This window comes from Tupaia chinensis, unplaced genomic scaffold (assembly GCF_000334495.1).
Source record: "Tupaia chinensis unplaced genomic scaffold, TupChi_1.0 Scaffold144276_1, whole genome shotgun sequence".
Lineage (NCBI taxonomy): Eukaryota > Metazoa > Chordata > Mammalia > Scandentia > Tupaiidae > Tupaia > Tupaia belangeri.
Genome location: NW_006204133.1, coordinates 7,349,243 through 7,365,371, shown reverse-complemented (window position 1 = coordinate 7,365,371; position 16,129 = coordinate 7,349,243).

Below are 16,129 nucleotides of genomic sequence, written 5' to 3'. Positions count from 1 at the left end.
GGCCGGCGCAGGGCCCCTCCGCCCGCCGCCCAATCCTAACTATTTTTTAAAGTGAATCTATTGGGGCCATCAGGTGGCAAGGTGGTTAAGGAGCTGGACTCCCACATGGCAGGCCGCAGTTTGAGCCCTGGACTCAACAGCTTGAAAATTATGCCAGGTGTATTTTCATGTGTGCCCAAAATCCCAAGGAAGATGGAGAAGGGATTGTGGCATGGCCACCTCCTTGGGAGATGATTTCTTACTTTCCTGTCTCTCTTTCTCTAATGAATGTGAGTGTCTTAAAGCAAAATCCTAAGGGAAAAAAAAAAGTAAATTGTGTCTATTTATTTCATGACAGAGAGAGCAAGAGCCAGAAAAACAGAGACGTGCACCCTCTACAGGGTCTTTGCATTTGACCAGCTCCCAGCCTTAGCCAGACTGGGTGGTGGGTGCTCACCCGCACCTGGGGTGCTCACAGAGTCCCGGGAGGCAAACCCAAGACCCTTTTAATGTGGGTCCAGCTGCATTATCATGGTGACATCACCTGGTCTCTAAATCTTGACTCCTGGTGAAGAACTGAGAACACACCCTCAAGAGGAAAAGGCAAGGTAAGCAGCTCACTAAGGAGAATTCTGGGGCTAGACTCTTCCCTCACTGCTGGGTGCTTATGACAGGACTAGAAAACGTGCCTTCCCCATTCTATGCATTCCTCTCCAGATTGGAAAAACACAAAATGCCCACATCTCATGATAAGGTAATAAAGTCAGTCAGTGGGAAGCAATTATCTCCTGAAAGCTACAGTTTTCTCTCGTCATTACCACACTACTCCTTTCCATCTCCTACGTGGCCCTGCAGCAGAAATGATTTTCCCTGGTGCCTCAGGGTGAAAAGGGTTCTTTCCCACAGGAAACCGAATCAGAATCCCGCCTGACCATTCAAACCTATGTGAGCGATTCATCCAAGAAAAAAAAGCACATGTATCTCTTTCTTTCCTAGAGTAAAGCTTTCATATTGTTCTAATATCCATAGATTTCAAAATAACCTCCTGATTTCTAATGAAGTAGGATGAACTAAATATACCCACACTGGGACCTGTGGAGCCATACTGGTTGTATCACTAGTCTCCCATGTAGTTGACTGCAGTTTGAGTCCTGGACCTGGTGACTTAAAGCACTGTACACATGTGCGTGCATGCCCAGGATCCTGAGAGGAGAATGGAAGAGAAGGGATTGCAGCATGGCCATCCCCCCTCGGGGGTGATTTCTCACTTTCTGTCTCTCTGTCTCTCTGTCTCTCTGGTGAACACACGCCCTCTATAGCAAAAATATCTCTTAAAAAACTAATTTATTACTAAAAATAATCCCAATGCTCAATACCCTCAGGGACATATTTTACGTTGCAAGTGACAAATAACATTCGTGAGCTATAAGCTAAGTAAGGACTATCAGGTACATACTGGGATAACATAAATGAGAACAGGGAAAAGCCAGTGCTGGCCAGGATGGAAAACACTAGCATACACAGAAATCTAGACTGTACTCAGCTGCTGACCAGGTGTAATCTTCCCAAGTTCTCTGGGTTTATTTCTGCCTAATCTTTACCCTCAAATGTTGATGCTCCCCAGTTTACCAACCTGCTTGGGCCATAAGAAAATCAAATGAGGAACCAGCAGTTAGTGTAATGGCTATGTCGCTGGACTCCCCTGTAGTCGACCGCAGTTCAAGTCCCAGACATGGTGGCTTAAACTCACGCCGGGCGCATGTGCGTGCATGCCCAAGATCTTGAGAGGAGAATGGAGGAGAAGGGATTGCGGCGTGGCCATCCCCTTGGTGGTGGGGGGGGTGATTTCTCGCTTTCTGTCTCTCTCTGTCTGTCTGGCGAGCACACGCACCCTATAGCAAAAAACTCTCCCAAAAAAAAGAAAAGAAAAGAAAATCAAATCAAATGAGCTGGCGTTTTTATTTTATTTTATTTATTTATTTATAGTCATTCACTCTACGTCAATACACTATACAAAATGAGATTTTTCCATCCAGTATACATTGCATATTGGCTTAATCAAAGATAACACCATACATGTTATCATCAACAAATAATTTTCCATTCTTCTTTCTTACCTATTTTGCTTTTTACTTTATTACCCTTTTGATTCCCTACCTCTCACCCTCTACCAATTCCCCCATTTCTCCACACTGTCTCTGGTATGTACAGTTGCTTTCCATGCCTTTTTCTATTTCACATTTTATTAATTCACTAAAGAGCTTAATTAATTTAAAGATTTTCAATAACAAGCACAGCTGATATATTCATATTTATGAATGCATGTCTGACTTTAGGCGTAAATCCCAGTGAGTAAAGTGAACATACTATAAAGTAGCACCTCGCTGGGGCTATATATCCTACTGCAGTCATTAAACAGGTATTAACAGGCATTTTTAATGCATTTTTTAATTTAAAAAAGTTTTAGTTTTTTTTTAAGGTTTTTGCTATAGGGCTCGTGTGCTCGTCAGAAAGACAGAGAGAGACAGAGAGATAGAAAGCGAGAAATCACCCCCTCCAGGGGAGGATGGCCACGCTGCAATCCCTTCTCCTCCATTCTCCTTTCCAGATTTTGGGCACGCACACCCGCCCAGTGTGAGTTTAAGCCACTGGGTCCAGGACTCGAATAGTGGTCGACTACGTGGGAGTCCAGTGACATAGCTATTACTCCAACTGCTGGTCTCAAGTTTTAGTTTTAATCTATCAAAATAAAAAAAAATGTTAAGAGAAATTTTGCTTAAAAACTTAAAGCCAGGAAAAAGGTTAAAATTCAGTTCAAACAGTAGGAAAATGAACCTATCAGCAATGAAAAACATCACAAAAATCCTTAAATATAGAAATCAAGACATTGAAGAAATTCAGTAATGTTTTAGTCTAAAGTCAAAAAATTCTATTTCACTAGTTCAGAGATTACATAATTAATCTCTCTCCTGTTGAATTTGCAGTGTTGCTGTGGTCTGACCTTTCCATTTAAACTCTGGAAGTTAACATTCAACTCTGGACCTGTCCCTACCATTAGGTTGGCCCTTCTCTTGGTTGTTTCTCGTACTCTGATTTCTGTGTGTCCGACTTTAGTTTTCCTGGGACAGCACTCCCCCTTCAGCACTTCTTGGAGAGCTGGTTTTGGTGAATTCTTTCAGATTTTGTTTACCAGAGAATGTTTTTGTCTTTTTTTTCCCATATGAAAGATATTCTTGCCTGGTATAGTATTCTTGGTTGAAATTGTGTTTCACTTAACACTTGGGATGTATTTTCCCATTCTTTCCTTGCTTGCATTGTTTCCAATGAGCAGTGTGACATTAGCCATGGTTTTCGAAAAAATTACTGTTCATGGGGCCAGCAGGTGGCGTAGTGTTTACGGCACTGGACTCTCACATGGTCAACCTCATTTCTAGTCCTGGACCTGCAGCTTGAAAATCATGCTGGGTGTGTGTGTGTGTGCCCAAAATCCCAGGAAGTAAACGGAGGGGAAAGGATCGTAACGTGGACATTTCCCTGGGGGGTTATCTTCACTTTCCTTCTCACTGTCCCGCCCTCTCTGTTTCTCTGCAGTAATTTCACACACCCTATGACATAAACCTTTAAAAAAATTACTGTTCAAATTATCTAACTAAATATTTACATCTAAGCTTATTATATTGTCATTACTAACAAGGATCCTTAAATCATCAAAAGGTAACAAAAATCTCCATCAGCCTATGAGAAAGCGAAGTTGAGGGAAAACTCTATAAGGAATAAAAAGATAGGTGCATGGAAAATTGCACAGATCCACCCATGAGCTTGCAAAATCATTCTCCTGTGAATGACTCTGAAGGACTACCACGTGACCCAAAATAACATCTTACCCTTTACCAAAAACTCCCTTTGCCACATGCTGTGAAGAGTGTACACTGGACTGTCTAGATGTTTTTGACCAACGTTTCTAATCAGATTATAGAACTGCATTATAATCCGTCAATGGCCAAGTCATGGGTCTGGCAAGGCTAGAGGATGGCAGGTGAGGCTGGACTCACAGGCGTAGACAGCACGGAGGAGAGTCAGCCGATGTCTTTTGAGAACGGTGCTCAAAGTTACTGGATGTGAAGTGTCAGCATTGTTGTTAGAGAGCTGATCCAGTCGCCTGTTGGTGGTCCATAAGCAGAAGTTGCGGAGAGGCCGCCGTATGGTTGTGAAACAAGCAGCCAGGTGGTTCTTGCTTGGAGGCAAGATTGAGAAATACTTACCAGGGTGGGCCTGGACAGACCACTGAAGAGCTTCAAGCAGGAAATTGGCACTAAGCAAGCTACTCCAGAACCAACTTACGAATTCTGAGAGCTGAGAACTTTGAACTTGGAATAAATGGTGACCTCCTACAACCAGCTCAAGAGTTTTTTAAAAACTGACTACAATGCCAGGGCAGAACCCCACAAGAAAATACAGCAGACTCCCCTGGACCCAGGCACCACACTTGTAGAGCTGCCTGGTGGCGCGATGCACAGCCAGGCCTGAGACTAGGCAGGGGGCGGGGCTCACTATCTCCATGTCTCCTGAAGCAGGGCAGCCCACTGCCGTCCCTGGGAAGAGTCGGCCCCCTGGTTAGCAGCAATACCCATCTGCTTTGTTTTCTTCTTAGGATTTATTGCTGCTTAGTATTCTAATACACTTCAGTAATATTTAAGACATGCATGCACACTCACACACACACACACCCCACATATACAAAGTCTATCTCCCTTTAAAAATGTCCTTTTCAGGACCAGCAGTTAGTGTAATGGCTATGTCACTGGACTCCCACGTAGTCGACCACGGTTCATGTCCTGACCCGGTGGTTTAAAACTCACGCCAGGCGCGTGTGCGTGCGTGCCCAAGATTCCGAGAGGAGAATGGAGGAGAAGGATTGCGGCATGTCCATTCCCCCCAGGGGGGTGATTTCTCACTTTCTGTCTCTCTGTCTCTCTCTGTCTTTCTGGTGAACACAAGCAACCTATAGCAAAAACCTCCCCCCCAAAAAAAAAATAGAACGTCGTTTTCATTAGGTCAGAGACTTTGTTTAAAATAGAAAGGCCTAGTATATACTTAAAAATACTTTTATGAGTGCCAGAGGATGACCAGAAGTAACAGCACACACTCCAAGGCTGACCTGCATGGGAAGGTTCTGAGTTCTCATCTGGGGACTCCTGTAATTCAGCAGGTGTGTGTGCTCATGGTGCAGGTAGCTAGGGCTGTGTCATGTAGGCCCCTTTATGGGAGTCTGTCTCTCTGTCTCTGTTTCTCTCTCTGTCTAATTCATGAAAGTTAAAAAAAAAAAAAGTTATGTAAAAAAAGGACATTTGTGTGGTTATTGAATTGATAATACATAGTCTCCCTTAGCAGGAAAGGAGACAAAGCTGGCAGATGTTTTTAGATGAAAAGAAAAAGGAAAAGAACTAAGACTTCGTCGTTGGTGGTAATGGAGAGACCACTCTTGTAAGCACGGGGAGAGGCTGTCCGAAGTTTGGGCCTCACATTGATAATGAGCTAAGTGTGTTGGGAATGAATTCTCTCCTCCTTAAAGAGAAAAAGTCTTGCAAATAGCTACTCTATACTAAATTTTTGTATCATAAAATCATTTAAATAATACAAATGTCTACATCTAAACGCTTACATTCACACCCTCTTACACCTTTATAAAACATGAGTCAAACACAAATGAAAACACAAACCAATAAAATTTCATTTAACAAAATAATTTAACGTAACACATGAAGTTATGTTGCAGAAACAAAATGCCATTTCTACATGTAATAGTACAATGTTATCTTTGTGTTTTCATTTTTGTACTCGGCTTGGTTCTTCTCATGTTTTGAGTCGTTACCTGAATCGCTTTTATTCAAATATTGATATTTTCTTTGTAGGTAATAATCTGCAATTTAAATGTAAACCTTAACTTTAATGAGCACATATATTATTACTGCATTTCAAAATAAATTATTGATGGAACCAGCTGGTGGTATTGTGTTTAAGGCACTGGATTCCCACATGGCGTACTGTGGTTTGAGTCCTGAATCTGGTGTCTTGAAATTCATACCAGATGTATGTGCTTGGGAGTCCAAAATCCCGAGAGCAAAGTAGAGAAGAAGAGATTGTGGTGTGGTCATCCCCCCTGGGGGTGACTTCTCACTTTCTCTCCCTCTGTCTCCCTGTGTCTCTGGTGAGCACATGCGCCTTATAGCAAAAATCTCTCTAAAAATAAATAAATAAACAAAAGATATAGACAAAATGTAAAATGCCAATGTACTCAAGTTCTTCAATGTAGAACAACTGTGCTGTTAAAGGTAAATATAAGTTATTGGGACCTATAGATGGCATAGTGGTTATGTCGCTTTACTCCCACATGGCTGACCACAGCTGGAGTCCTGGACCCAGAGGCTTAAAACTCATGCCTGCCATGTGTGTGTGCCTGCCCAAGATCCCAGGGGGAGAATGGAGGAAAAGGGAGTGCAGTCTAGCCATGCCTGCTGGGGAGTGACTTCTCACTTTCCCTCTCACTGTCTCTGTCTCTCTCCATCAAGCACACATACCCTAAGGCAAAAACCTCTAAAAAAATGCTAAATATGTTATTAACTACAGAGATGGGATCCCCTTACACTCGTAATATGGTGCTAACAACAGATTTACTTGAGAAAAACATAAGGACTCAGGTTACCAAAGCCCGCGATAATAGATAATATCTATGTGTGTATTTATGGATAAACAAACAAAGATGGAAGTACTATTAAAGCCAGTAGTCATTACGTCTGAGTCGTGAGGTAGTAGATCACATTGGGGTTTTGCTTTGGTTTAGTTTTCAAAATACATAAAAATATTTACTTTATAAGATACCCCATCGTGTGTGTAGCCATTCAGAAAATTACATATAGGATGAGCTGGTTCTGTAAGGAAAAATAGTTTAAATGTATTTCAAGATAGAAAAATTGGGGCCAGCAGTGGCATGGTGGTTAAGGCAATGGTCTCCCATTATGGCTAACTGCAGTTTGAGCCCTGGACCCAGTGGCTTACTTTCTCATTTTTCCCCCTCTCTCTCTGTCTCTGTCTGGTCAGATTTAAAAGTAATAACAACAAATTAAATTAAACAAATAATTCCTTTCTTTTTTTAAGAGAGAGATGTTTGCTATAGGGCTCATGAACTCACTGGAGAGACAGAGAAAGACAGAGACAGAAAGTGAGAAATCGCCACCCAGAGGGGGTTACCATATCCCCTTCTCCTCCATTCTCCCTCTGGGATCTTGGGCACATAGGCACATACCCCTGGAATGAGTTTTAAGCCACCAGATGCAGGACTTGAACTCTAGTCTACTACATGGGAGTCCAGTGACGTAACCATTACGCCATCTACTGATCTCATAAATAAATGATTCTTAAAAAAGTAAAGTTACTGAAAAGTGACCCAGCCTAGTGGCACAGGCCGGACAGCACTGCTGGTCAAGGTTTGACCCAAGTAAATGACTCAGAATTGGCACTCAGACTAGCCCAGAAAGGCTGGGAATGGCAGCACAGTCTGATCCTGCTAACTGGGTGGCCTAGGGGAAGTATCCCAGTATGGCAAGGCCCTGCCAAAATACCTGCCTCTTCCCATCTCTTCTTCTCTCTCTTATTTTCTCTCTTTCTCTCCCTTTCATTAAAAAGAAAAAAAAAAATTATGTGCTGAAAATTTAATAATAACTGTCTCTAGATGATGAAATTTTAGATTTTTTTTTTTTGAGAGGTTTTTTGTTATAGTGTGAGTGCACTCACCAGACAGACAGGGAGATACAGAGAGACAGAAAGTGAGAAATCACTCCCCAGAGGGGATGGCCATGCCGCAATCCCTTCTCCTCCATTCTACTCTCAGGATCTTGGGCACACAGACACACGTGCCCGGCATAATTTTAAGCCACCGGATCTGAGACGCAAACCATGGTTGACTACATAGGAGTCCAGCAACATAGCCATTACGCTAACTACTGGTTCGGAGATTTTCTTTTTTTTTTTTTTTTTTTTTAGAATTTCCTTTAGTGTGGGACCAGAAAGATGGCATAATGGTTACGTAGCTTGACTCCCACATGGCCAACCATGGTTCAAGTCCTTGATCCAGAGGCTTAAAGTTCACGCTGGGAGCATGCACATGAGTGCCCAAAATCCTGAGAGGAGAATGGAGGAGAAGGGATTGTGGTGTGGCCATCCCCACTTGGGGGGAGTTGGTTTCTCACTTCTGTATCCTGTCTCTCTCTGTCTCTCTGGCAGTGTATTCACCTTACTGCAAAAATCTCTCAAAAAAAAAATATTTCTTCTGTGTGCTTTCATGCATGTGGCAGGCACCTACAAACATGGCTGCCAGTGACACCCCCACCCAGTTGCCGGGACCCTGTGTATCTGTTCCCCTTGAGCATGAAAAGGGTTTACTGATTTGCATCTAAACAGAATATAGACGATGTGATGCAATGTCACTTCTGAAACTAGATTTAGAAAGATTCACTGCTAGGTCAGCAGGTGGTGTGGAGGATAAGGTGCTTAATCTCACATGGCTGGCTACACAGTTCAAGTCCTGGCCGCCTGGAAAACACCCCAGGCGTGTGCATGCATGTCCAGAATCCCAAGAGCAGAGTAGAAGAGAAGGGATTGCAGCATGACCATTCCTCTTGGCAGGGTGATTTCTCACTTTCCCTCTCTCTCTCTATCTCTTTGTCTCTCTCTGGCAAGCACACGTGTCCAATAGGAACAATGAAAAAATAAAAACTGTAGATAAATAGATAGACTCGCTTCCGTCTTGGGCTATGTCTTCTCTTTCATGGAATGCTTGCCCTAGGGAAGCTAGCCCCATATTGTAGGGCAGCGGCAGGAGAGGTTCGTGTGGTGAATGGTCAAAGTCTCCAGTGAGTTTAGAAACACATTCATGCTGTCCTTTCCTCCATCCTCAGCAGAGACTTCAGAAGGGACCACTGTCCCAGCAGTCAGCTAACTGCCACCTCACCAGAGACCTGGAGTTAGATAGGCCCGGCCAGGCTGCACCAGAGTCCTGACACACAGAAGCAAGTCAAGTTACAAGGTCTTTTGAAGTCACTAAATTTTGTGGTAATTTGTTCCGTAGTAAAAGATAACTCATATTCCCCATTTAAAAATAAGCATATTAACTTCATAATCAGAGTGTTCATTGATTGGTTGGTTTTTCTCTTTTCTTATTTTCTTCCCTTCTTTCTCCCTTTCTTTTTTCTGGAATAATATTGCGGAGTAGAATAACTCAGGACTCTGGGAGTAACATCAGTAATTTCTACCCACCCTACACCCAAATATCCCATCCTCCTGTTCTGATTTGATTGGACATCTGTCATCTCCCACCAGAAGCCATTGTTAAGATGACACGATTTGCATTTTTGAAGTAAGCAGACTACATAAAGACGTGACCTTGTGCTCCCGGAAACACGGCCTATCTCACCATTGACAGCAAGGCCCACCCACCTCCTGATGCCATCGTCTGAGTGAAGAAGTCTGACTTTTGACTCGGGATTTTTCTTCATGAAGAAAGAACAGCAACATCTCAACAAGGAACACAATTCATGGATTGGGTTCACTCTAAAACACTAAATGAGTTTGTCCATTCCTTGCTCTAGTCAGAGAGACAAAAAAATTGGACTCCTGAAGAGGAAATGATGGGAAGCGAGAGTGGAAGCCTGTGAGTCGACATCTAACGGGGGTAGGCAGCATGTCCCATCATGGACAGCACGCACTGCCTCTTCCTGCAGACGCTCCGGCCTGCACAGCACTTAGCACCCATCCCAGATCCCACACGACATGTCTGAATCAGGAATAATATGGTAATTTTCACAGTTACAGAGTGGAAAATATTTATGGTGTAGCAGCTGAATGTGTCTTTATTTCACATTCTAAGAATCATGCCATGGGATGGAAGTAAAAACATTTTGAATAAGATGTGGGAGAGCCCCAGAATTCCTGCCTCGGAAGCTAGATAGCTTTTTGATAGAAAATACTCTGTGTGTTCATCGGGGTTGCTAGCCTATGGTGAGCTTAATTAAAATCAATGGAGAAAAAAATTGAATACTGAGAAGCACTATTTGGGGCTCATGACATGTAAATGAGTCAAAATATGAAATACCTAAATAACCTTGGCTGATGAACTTTGTGTAGTGATCACTTTATTGATCCACTGAAAGCCATGGTGCATCTTTTCCTCTCTTCTGCTACTTCTCGTGGACCGGAGGTGGATAAAGCCCCCAGTTTGGGAGCTGGGTTCCTGCACTGCTCTTGCGTCCCCATCTCTCTCCTGCAGCAACCTCCTGCTCTCTTTCTCCGTTGGCAGTTCTTTGTCACTGCCTCTGTTGCTCTTTTGTTCATACTTCCATAGCTGCAAGAATGCCAGCTGTCTGCAAAAGAGCTTATGTTTTCTTGTGGCTGAAATAATATATCTCTTGAGTCTGAGCATGAAAAAAAAATGCATATTTCTTCTGGTTACCTCATTTGGGCATAATAGTTCCATTTTGTGCATGTATAATGAGAGGTGATGCAGATAAACTGAACCCCAGTATGCTCAATTCAATGTGACCAACATACCTTGCTTTTGAAGGGACTCATTAATAGCAAATAGGCTATTTATAAAAATGACTGAGTTCTTCACCCCTCCCTATAACCACATCCTTTGGCATGAGACTTTGGAGTTCTTTTGGAAAAAGTAAAGTATATTCCTGTAACCTTTCTGTTTTCATTAACCAAGTAAAGTCAAGGCCTTACAAGTTTAGAGTTCCACTTTCTTACTCTGACGACTCTGCCATGCACAGGGATGCCCTCCGACCAGGCTACTCAAGGGTGATGGTACAGGCAACAGACCTCACTGCTCCTCTGTGCAAATGGCAGTGTCTGGGAATACATAAGGGCCCATCCCCAGACAAGTGATCGAGCCCAACCTGGGTCAGCAGAGCCTCTGAGCCAGCCCCCAGTCGACCAACCTGAGACATGTAGGAAAGACATGCTTTTCCTAGAATGGCACTAATCTTTGTGGTTTTGTTATACAACATAATGGCAATAGGTAACAGATATGGCAGTCAATATTCACCACCACTGAAAGTAGTACCTATTGTGGAAACTGATTTGGAAAGTAATCTGGCATATAAACGTGTGTGTGTGTGTGTGTGTGTGTGTGTGTGTACACCCAAGCGTGTGCATGTGCATGTGAGAGAAATAAAGAGTAAGGGCACTGTCATTATTTCTCTACATAGACAACTAAAGGCCACATTTACTTCTCCAATCTCAAAATGACCCTGACTAACTTACCCACAGAACACACACTCATTCTTTCACTCACTTTATGATCTCTTAAATGGCTACAACATATTAGATTTGGGGGATATTAGGGTGAATAGCTGGGGGCACTGCTCTTGAAGAAGCTCCTGCTCACCTGGTGCCACTTAGGACAACATACCCCGATGAAATGACTGTTCTACCTCCTTTCTTTTGGACACTACAGATATGAGCCAGCGTTGCACTATAGCTAGTAGGTAGTGATTTTGTGAATACTGTATTTGGTTTAACCGTCTATTTAAAAATAGTCCAAATGAAAATAAAGTCAATGTATTTACTACTCAGTCCATATCACACCTCAAGGTAAGACTCCCTTTAAAATACGAAACTCTTGACACCAGGAGTATGGAAAAATAAAGTCCATGTCGCTCAGTGGGTGCCGGAGACCTATATTATGTCCTACTGTTGGTTACAGAATTTTCAATATTTCCTTATCCTTTTTCACTCATATGAACTGCAGCTTATAGCAGTGGTAATCATTTCCTGTGTTTGAAAAAGAGATGAAAGCATTCATGGATGAAAGCAAGTTGGATTTAATCTCCTTCTCTCTCATCCAGTGCACTGTACTGATCATTTTCCAAAAAAACAAGACTTAAGCTCATTTTTGTCATGACAAAACTAGTTTCATAATAATCAGATGGCAATTCCTAGTGTACACAATTCTAATATAATTACCAGGAGGAAATGTAGAGGGAGTTGCAGGTTTGAGATAAAGAAAAGCCTGTGAGTTTTGTATTAATGTCTCAGACTCTCTTATTTGTGCAAGTAATCAATCTTTCGGGGAGTAGAATAGTAATTCTTTGCGAAAAAAATGACAAGAGTCAGAGGAAGAAAGAAGATAATCTGAGTTCCATTCGGTACGCAGCAGGTCAGCTGTGATTGACAAAGCTCATCACAAAACTACAGCTCACGGAGTAATCCCAGAAGCAGAGTCTCATTTGCAGCCGAAGCAGTGTTAATGACATGTTTAACAGCTGCTTGTTGAAGTTTGGAATCTGCATTAACCCGCAGAGCAGTGAACAGAGAAATGAAGGAAAGTATTGAAATCAAGCCTTCATTATTCTGACAGCCCAGGTGAAAGGGTGTCCCGAGGTCGTGGCGAGGCGGGGAGAAGGTTCTGGAAGGTGGAGGGTTCAATTGCATGTAAGGACCATCTTGGAGATGACAGGGTCTGATCAATAAACACAGAGGACTGCAAAAGCAAACCGACATGCTCAACTCAGAGACAATGAGGCAGAGAAGTCAGGCAACTGGAATGAAGTCGTGGTTCGGGACACAAAATATTAGCTGGCGTTACAATTGCTGTAGATCAGCTTGGTGCTAGATTCCGGTGGGGCTGTACACTGGGAGGGCCAGCGATACCATGTCTTCAGGATCCTTCTGAGGAATGTTATCTATGTGACGCACTTTGAAAGCCTCATAGTGTGTTTCCTAGATGCCATAAGATCGTATTTGATGAATTAGCTTTGGTAAATTATTAGCTTAAGTGAATTACTAAATGCGTTTTCCTTAACTATAACTATATGAGGCTCCCCTTGTTCTGTGAAAGTGTTCTCTGGCCTTTCCACTGGCAGAGGGCATGTGTCACCGGGAGAGAAGAAGAAAACTCAGAGGACATGTTAGGGGACCTTGGGTAAATCCAGGTTCTCCACATTTCTTGAAAGTATCATTACTCAGTTCGTGCAAAGGTTCTGAGCTTCTGTATCCTTATCTATAAAGTGGATGTAGTAAAAACCACCTTACAGGGATGCTGAAAGTGACAGAGAGGCTAGGCTGCTGTCAGGGCTACAAGGTCACTAAGAATCGCTGGGCTGTTTGGGAATAGGGCTGCAAGGTCACCACGGCTATATGTGCACGTTTAAGTTCCAAGTATGCTGGTTATCTTCACTGGTCCTGCAGGCCCTCCCACCACACTATTTTACGTAACAACTTCTTTATAAGGTTGGTTTAGGATTAAAAACAGTTTCTTGGCACCAGGTCGTACCATAGCAGTAACTGTACTGAACCCACTTGGGAAACGTCCTGGTTTTCATCCCAGGATCTTCTTGAGCAAATTAAGCATGCATGTACATGCCCATGATCTTGGTTGGGGGGGGAGGTAGGGGGAGCCTGGGTGTAGATTGTGACATAAGGATCCTGTTGGGGATACCTGCATCTTTGTCTCTGTTTCTCTAATCTTATGAAATAAATGAATATGCCTTTAAAAAGTTTCTGGGAACCAGCTGATGACATAACAGTTGTGTCACTGGACTCCTACATAGTTGACCACAGTTCAAGTCGCAGACTTGGTGACATAAAACACACGCTGTGTGTGTGTACATGTATGCCCAAGATCCCAAGAAGAGAATGGAAGAGAAGGAATTGTGGCATGGCTTTCCCCCCCTGAGGGATGGTTTCTCACTTTCTAGCTCTCTGTCTCTCTCTGTCTCTCTGGTGAGCACAAGTGCCCTATAGGAAAAATCTCTCTTTAAAAAAAAAGTTTCCAGATGAGCCAGCAGGTGGCATGGTGGTTAAGGCACAGGATTCCTACATCATCGACTGTGGTTCAAGTACCAGACCTGGTGGTTTGCTTTCTTGTTTTCTCTTTCTTTCTCTGTCTGTTTCTGGTCAAATTAAAAATAATACTAATGATGATACTAATAATGATAAATGGAATTAAATAATTTTTTTAAGTTTCCAGATAAACTACAACTCGAATGGTGTCTCTGAATGCTTTCTCTCTCATCCATTATGAAAGTGGAAAAGAACAAGGAAATCCATTGAGAAGTCACTGGTCCCGGCTGTGACCCTCACTAACTTCTCCTTCCCAGAGAACAAGTGTCCCAATAGACAAAGCCAATGGAAGAATAAGGAGCAAAGGGCCAAGAAAGAACAAGAAAATCAAGAGTAATAAGTAAGAGGAAGAAAGAAAACAATTTTACAACACTTTCTCTTTTGGGGGGTCCATGTTATTTCTATGTCTGTTATTTTATTTAATTGTCACAACATTCCCATAGAATAAGCTCCAAAGGTCCCATTTCCATTTATCCTGGAGGAAAACTGAGACTCTAGAGGCTGAATTAATGTCCACAGTACATATGTCACCTGTGCCGGCAGTGCAGGAGTAGAAGGCCATCTCAAGTTCTTGAGTATTCCAAATTCTTTATCAGACATTTCCTCAAGCTCCATTGTACTGACTGTGGATGAAGAGGGGTTATTCTTTTCCCTTGGAGGGGAGGTGTTATCTTGGTTTCTCATATTTCTTGTGCCTTTGCTGTGATTCCTAGTCATCTGATGGGTTATATATTTCTTCCTAAATTCTAGAAGTTCAATCTGAGAATTCAGGGGGTGCAGGAGGAGGTGATCTACAATCTCTTGGCCATTCTGTTTTTATCCCTTTGTGCAGCAGATTCTGTGGGTATTGAGGAATATGTTGACCCTAATACTATTGGGATGTTTGACTACAGTTCCCTTAGATCTGTCTAGACTCTGAGTGCATGGAGACTGAGCAGCAAAGTATTGAGGTAAAATTAAAAGGATAAAAAAATGGAAAGAGAAAAAATAGAGAGAGAGAAAGAAGAAAAAAAGAAAGAAAATACAACCCCCCCCCTTTTTTAGCAAAAAGTGCTGCATGCATAAAAGCACTAGTTCTCAGCTACAATGGAGAAGTCTTCTGAAGACCTGTACCTTGCCTCTCCTATATGGGAGGAGGAAGGGAATTATTAGCATGATAAAGGAGAATCTTAAAGCCAAGAGAATACTTTACCTTAAAAATTTTTTAAAAAGAAAAATTACCAAAGGATGAGAAGACAGAGAGAGGCAGAGAGAGAACTTGTGGAAATGCCTAATAAAGAATTTAGAGTATTCATAGTGACAAAGTTAACAGAGATGCAAGAGAAAAGAGACAATAAACTCTGAAAGAGGCAGGAGAATAGAGCCAAGGAGTTCCAGTAAGTCAGGAAATTCTTGCATGATCTGAAAGAGGAAATACACATCATAAAAAAGAATAAGAAAGAACTGTTAAAGGCGAAGGCTATAATACAGGAAATCAAAACCTCCCTTAAAAGTATTAAAAGCAGATTAGACCATACAGAAGATTGAATCTCAGATATAGAGGACAGAATCACTGGACTAGAAAAATCCACCACAAAGACTGGGAAAATTGTCCAAAAAATGAGAATAATATACAAGAAATACAAGATACCATTAAACGTCCAAACAGCTGGGTAATCAGTATCCCAGAAGGTAAAGAGACTAATAAGGGCATTGATAATCTATTCCATGAAATCCTGGAAGAAGACTTTCCAAACCTAGAGAGGCATTCAAAGATCCAGACCCAAGAAATACATAGGACCCCAAATAGAATCAACCCCAGAAGATCTTCTCCAAGACATATTATAGCCAGATTAACCAAAACCACAGACAAAGACAAGATACTCAGTCTGGCAAGAGAGAAATGACAAGCTACCTGCAAAGGATATCACATCAGGCTAACAGCAGATCTCTCATTGGAAACAATGTGAACAAGGAAAGAATGGGAAAATATATTCAAAGTGTTGAGTGAAAAACAATTTCAACTAAGAATACTATACCCAGCAAGATTATCCTTTCATTTGGGAAAAAAAAACCCAAAACTTCCCAGATAAAAAAAAAAAAAAAAAAAAACCTGAAAGAATTTACCAACACCAGACCAGTTCTCCAAGAAGTTCCGAAGGGAGTGTTATATCAGAAAAACTAAAGACTGACACACAGAAATAAGAGTTAAAAAAAAATCTAAGAAAAGGGCCAAAACATCTAAGAAAAGGGCCAGCTTAATGATAGAAAC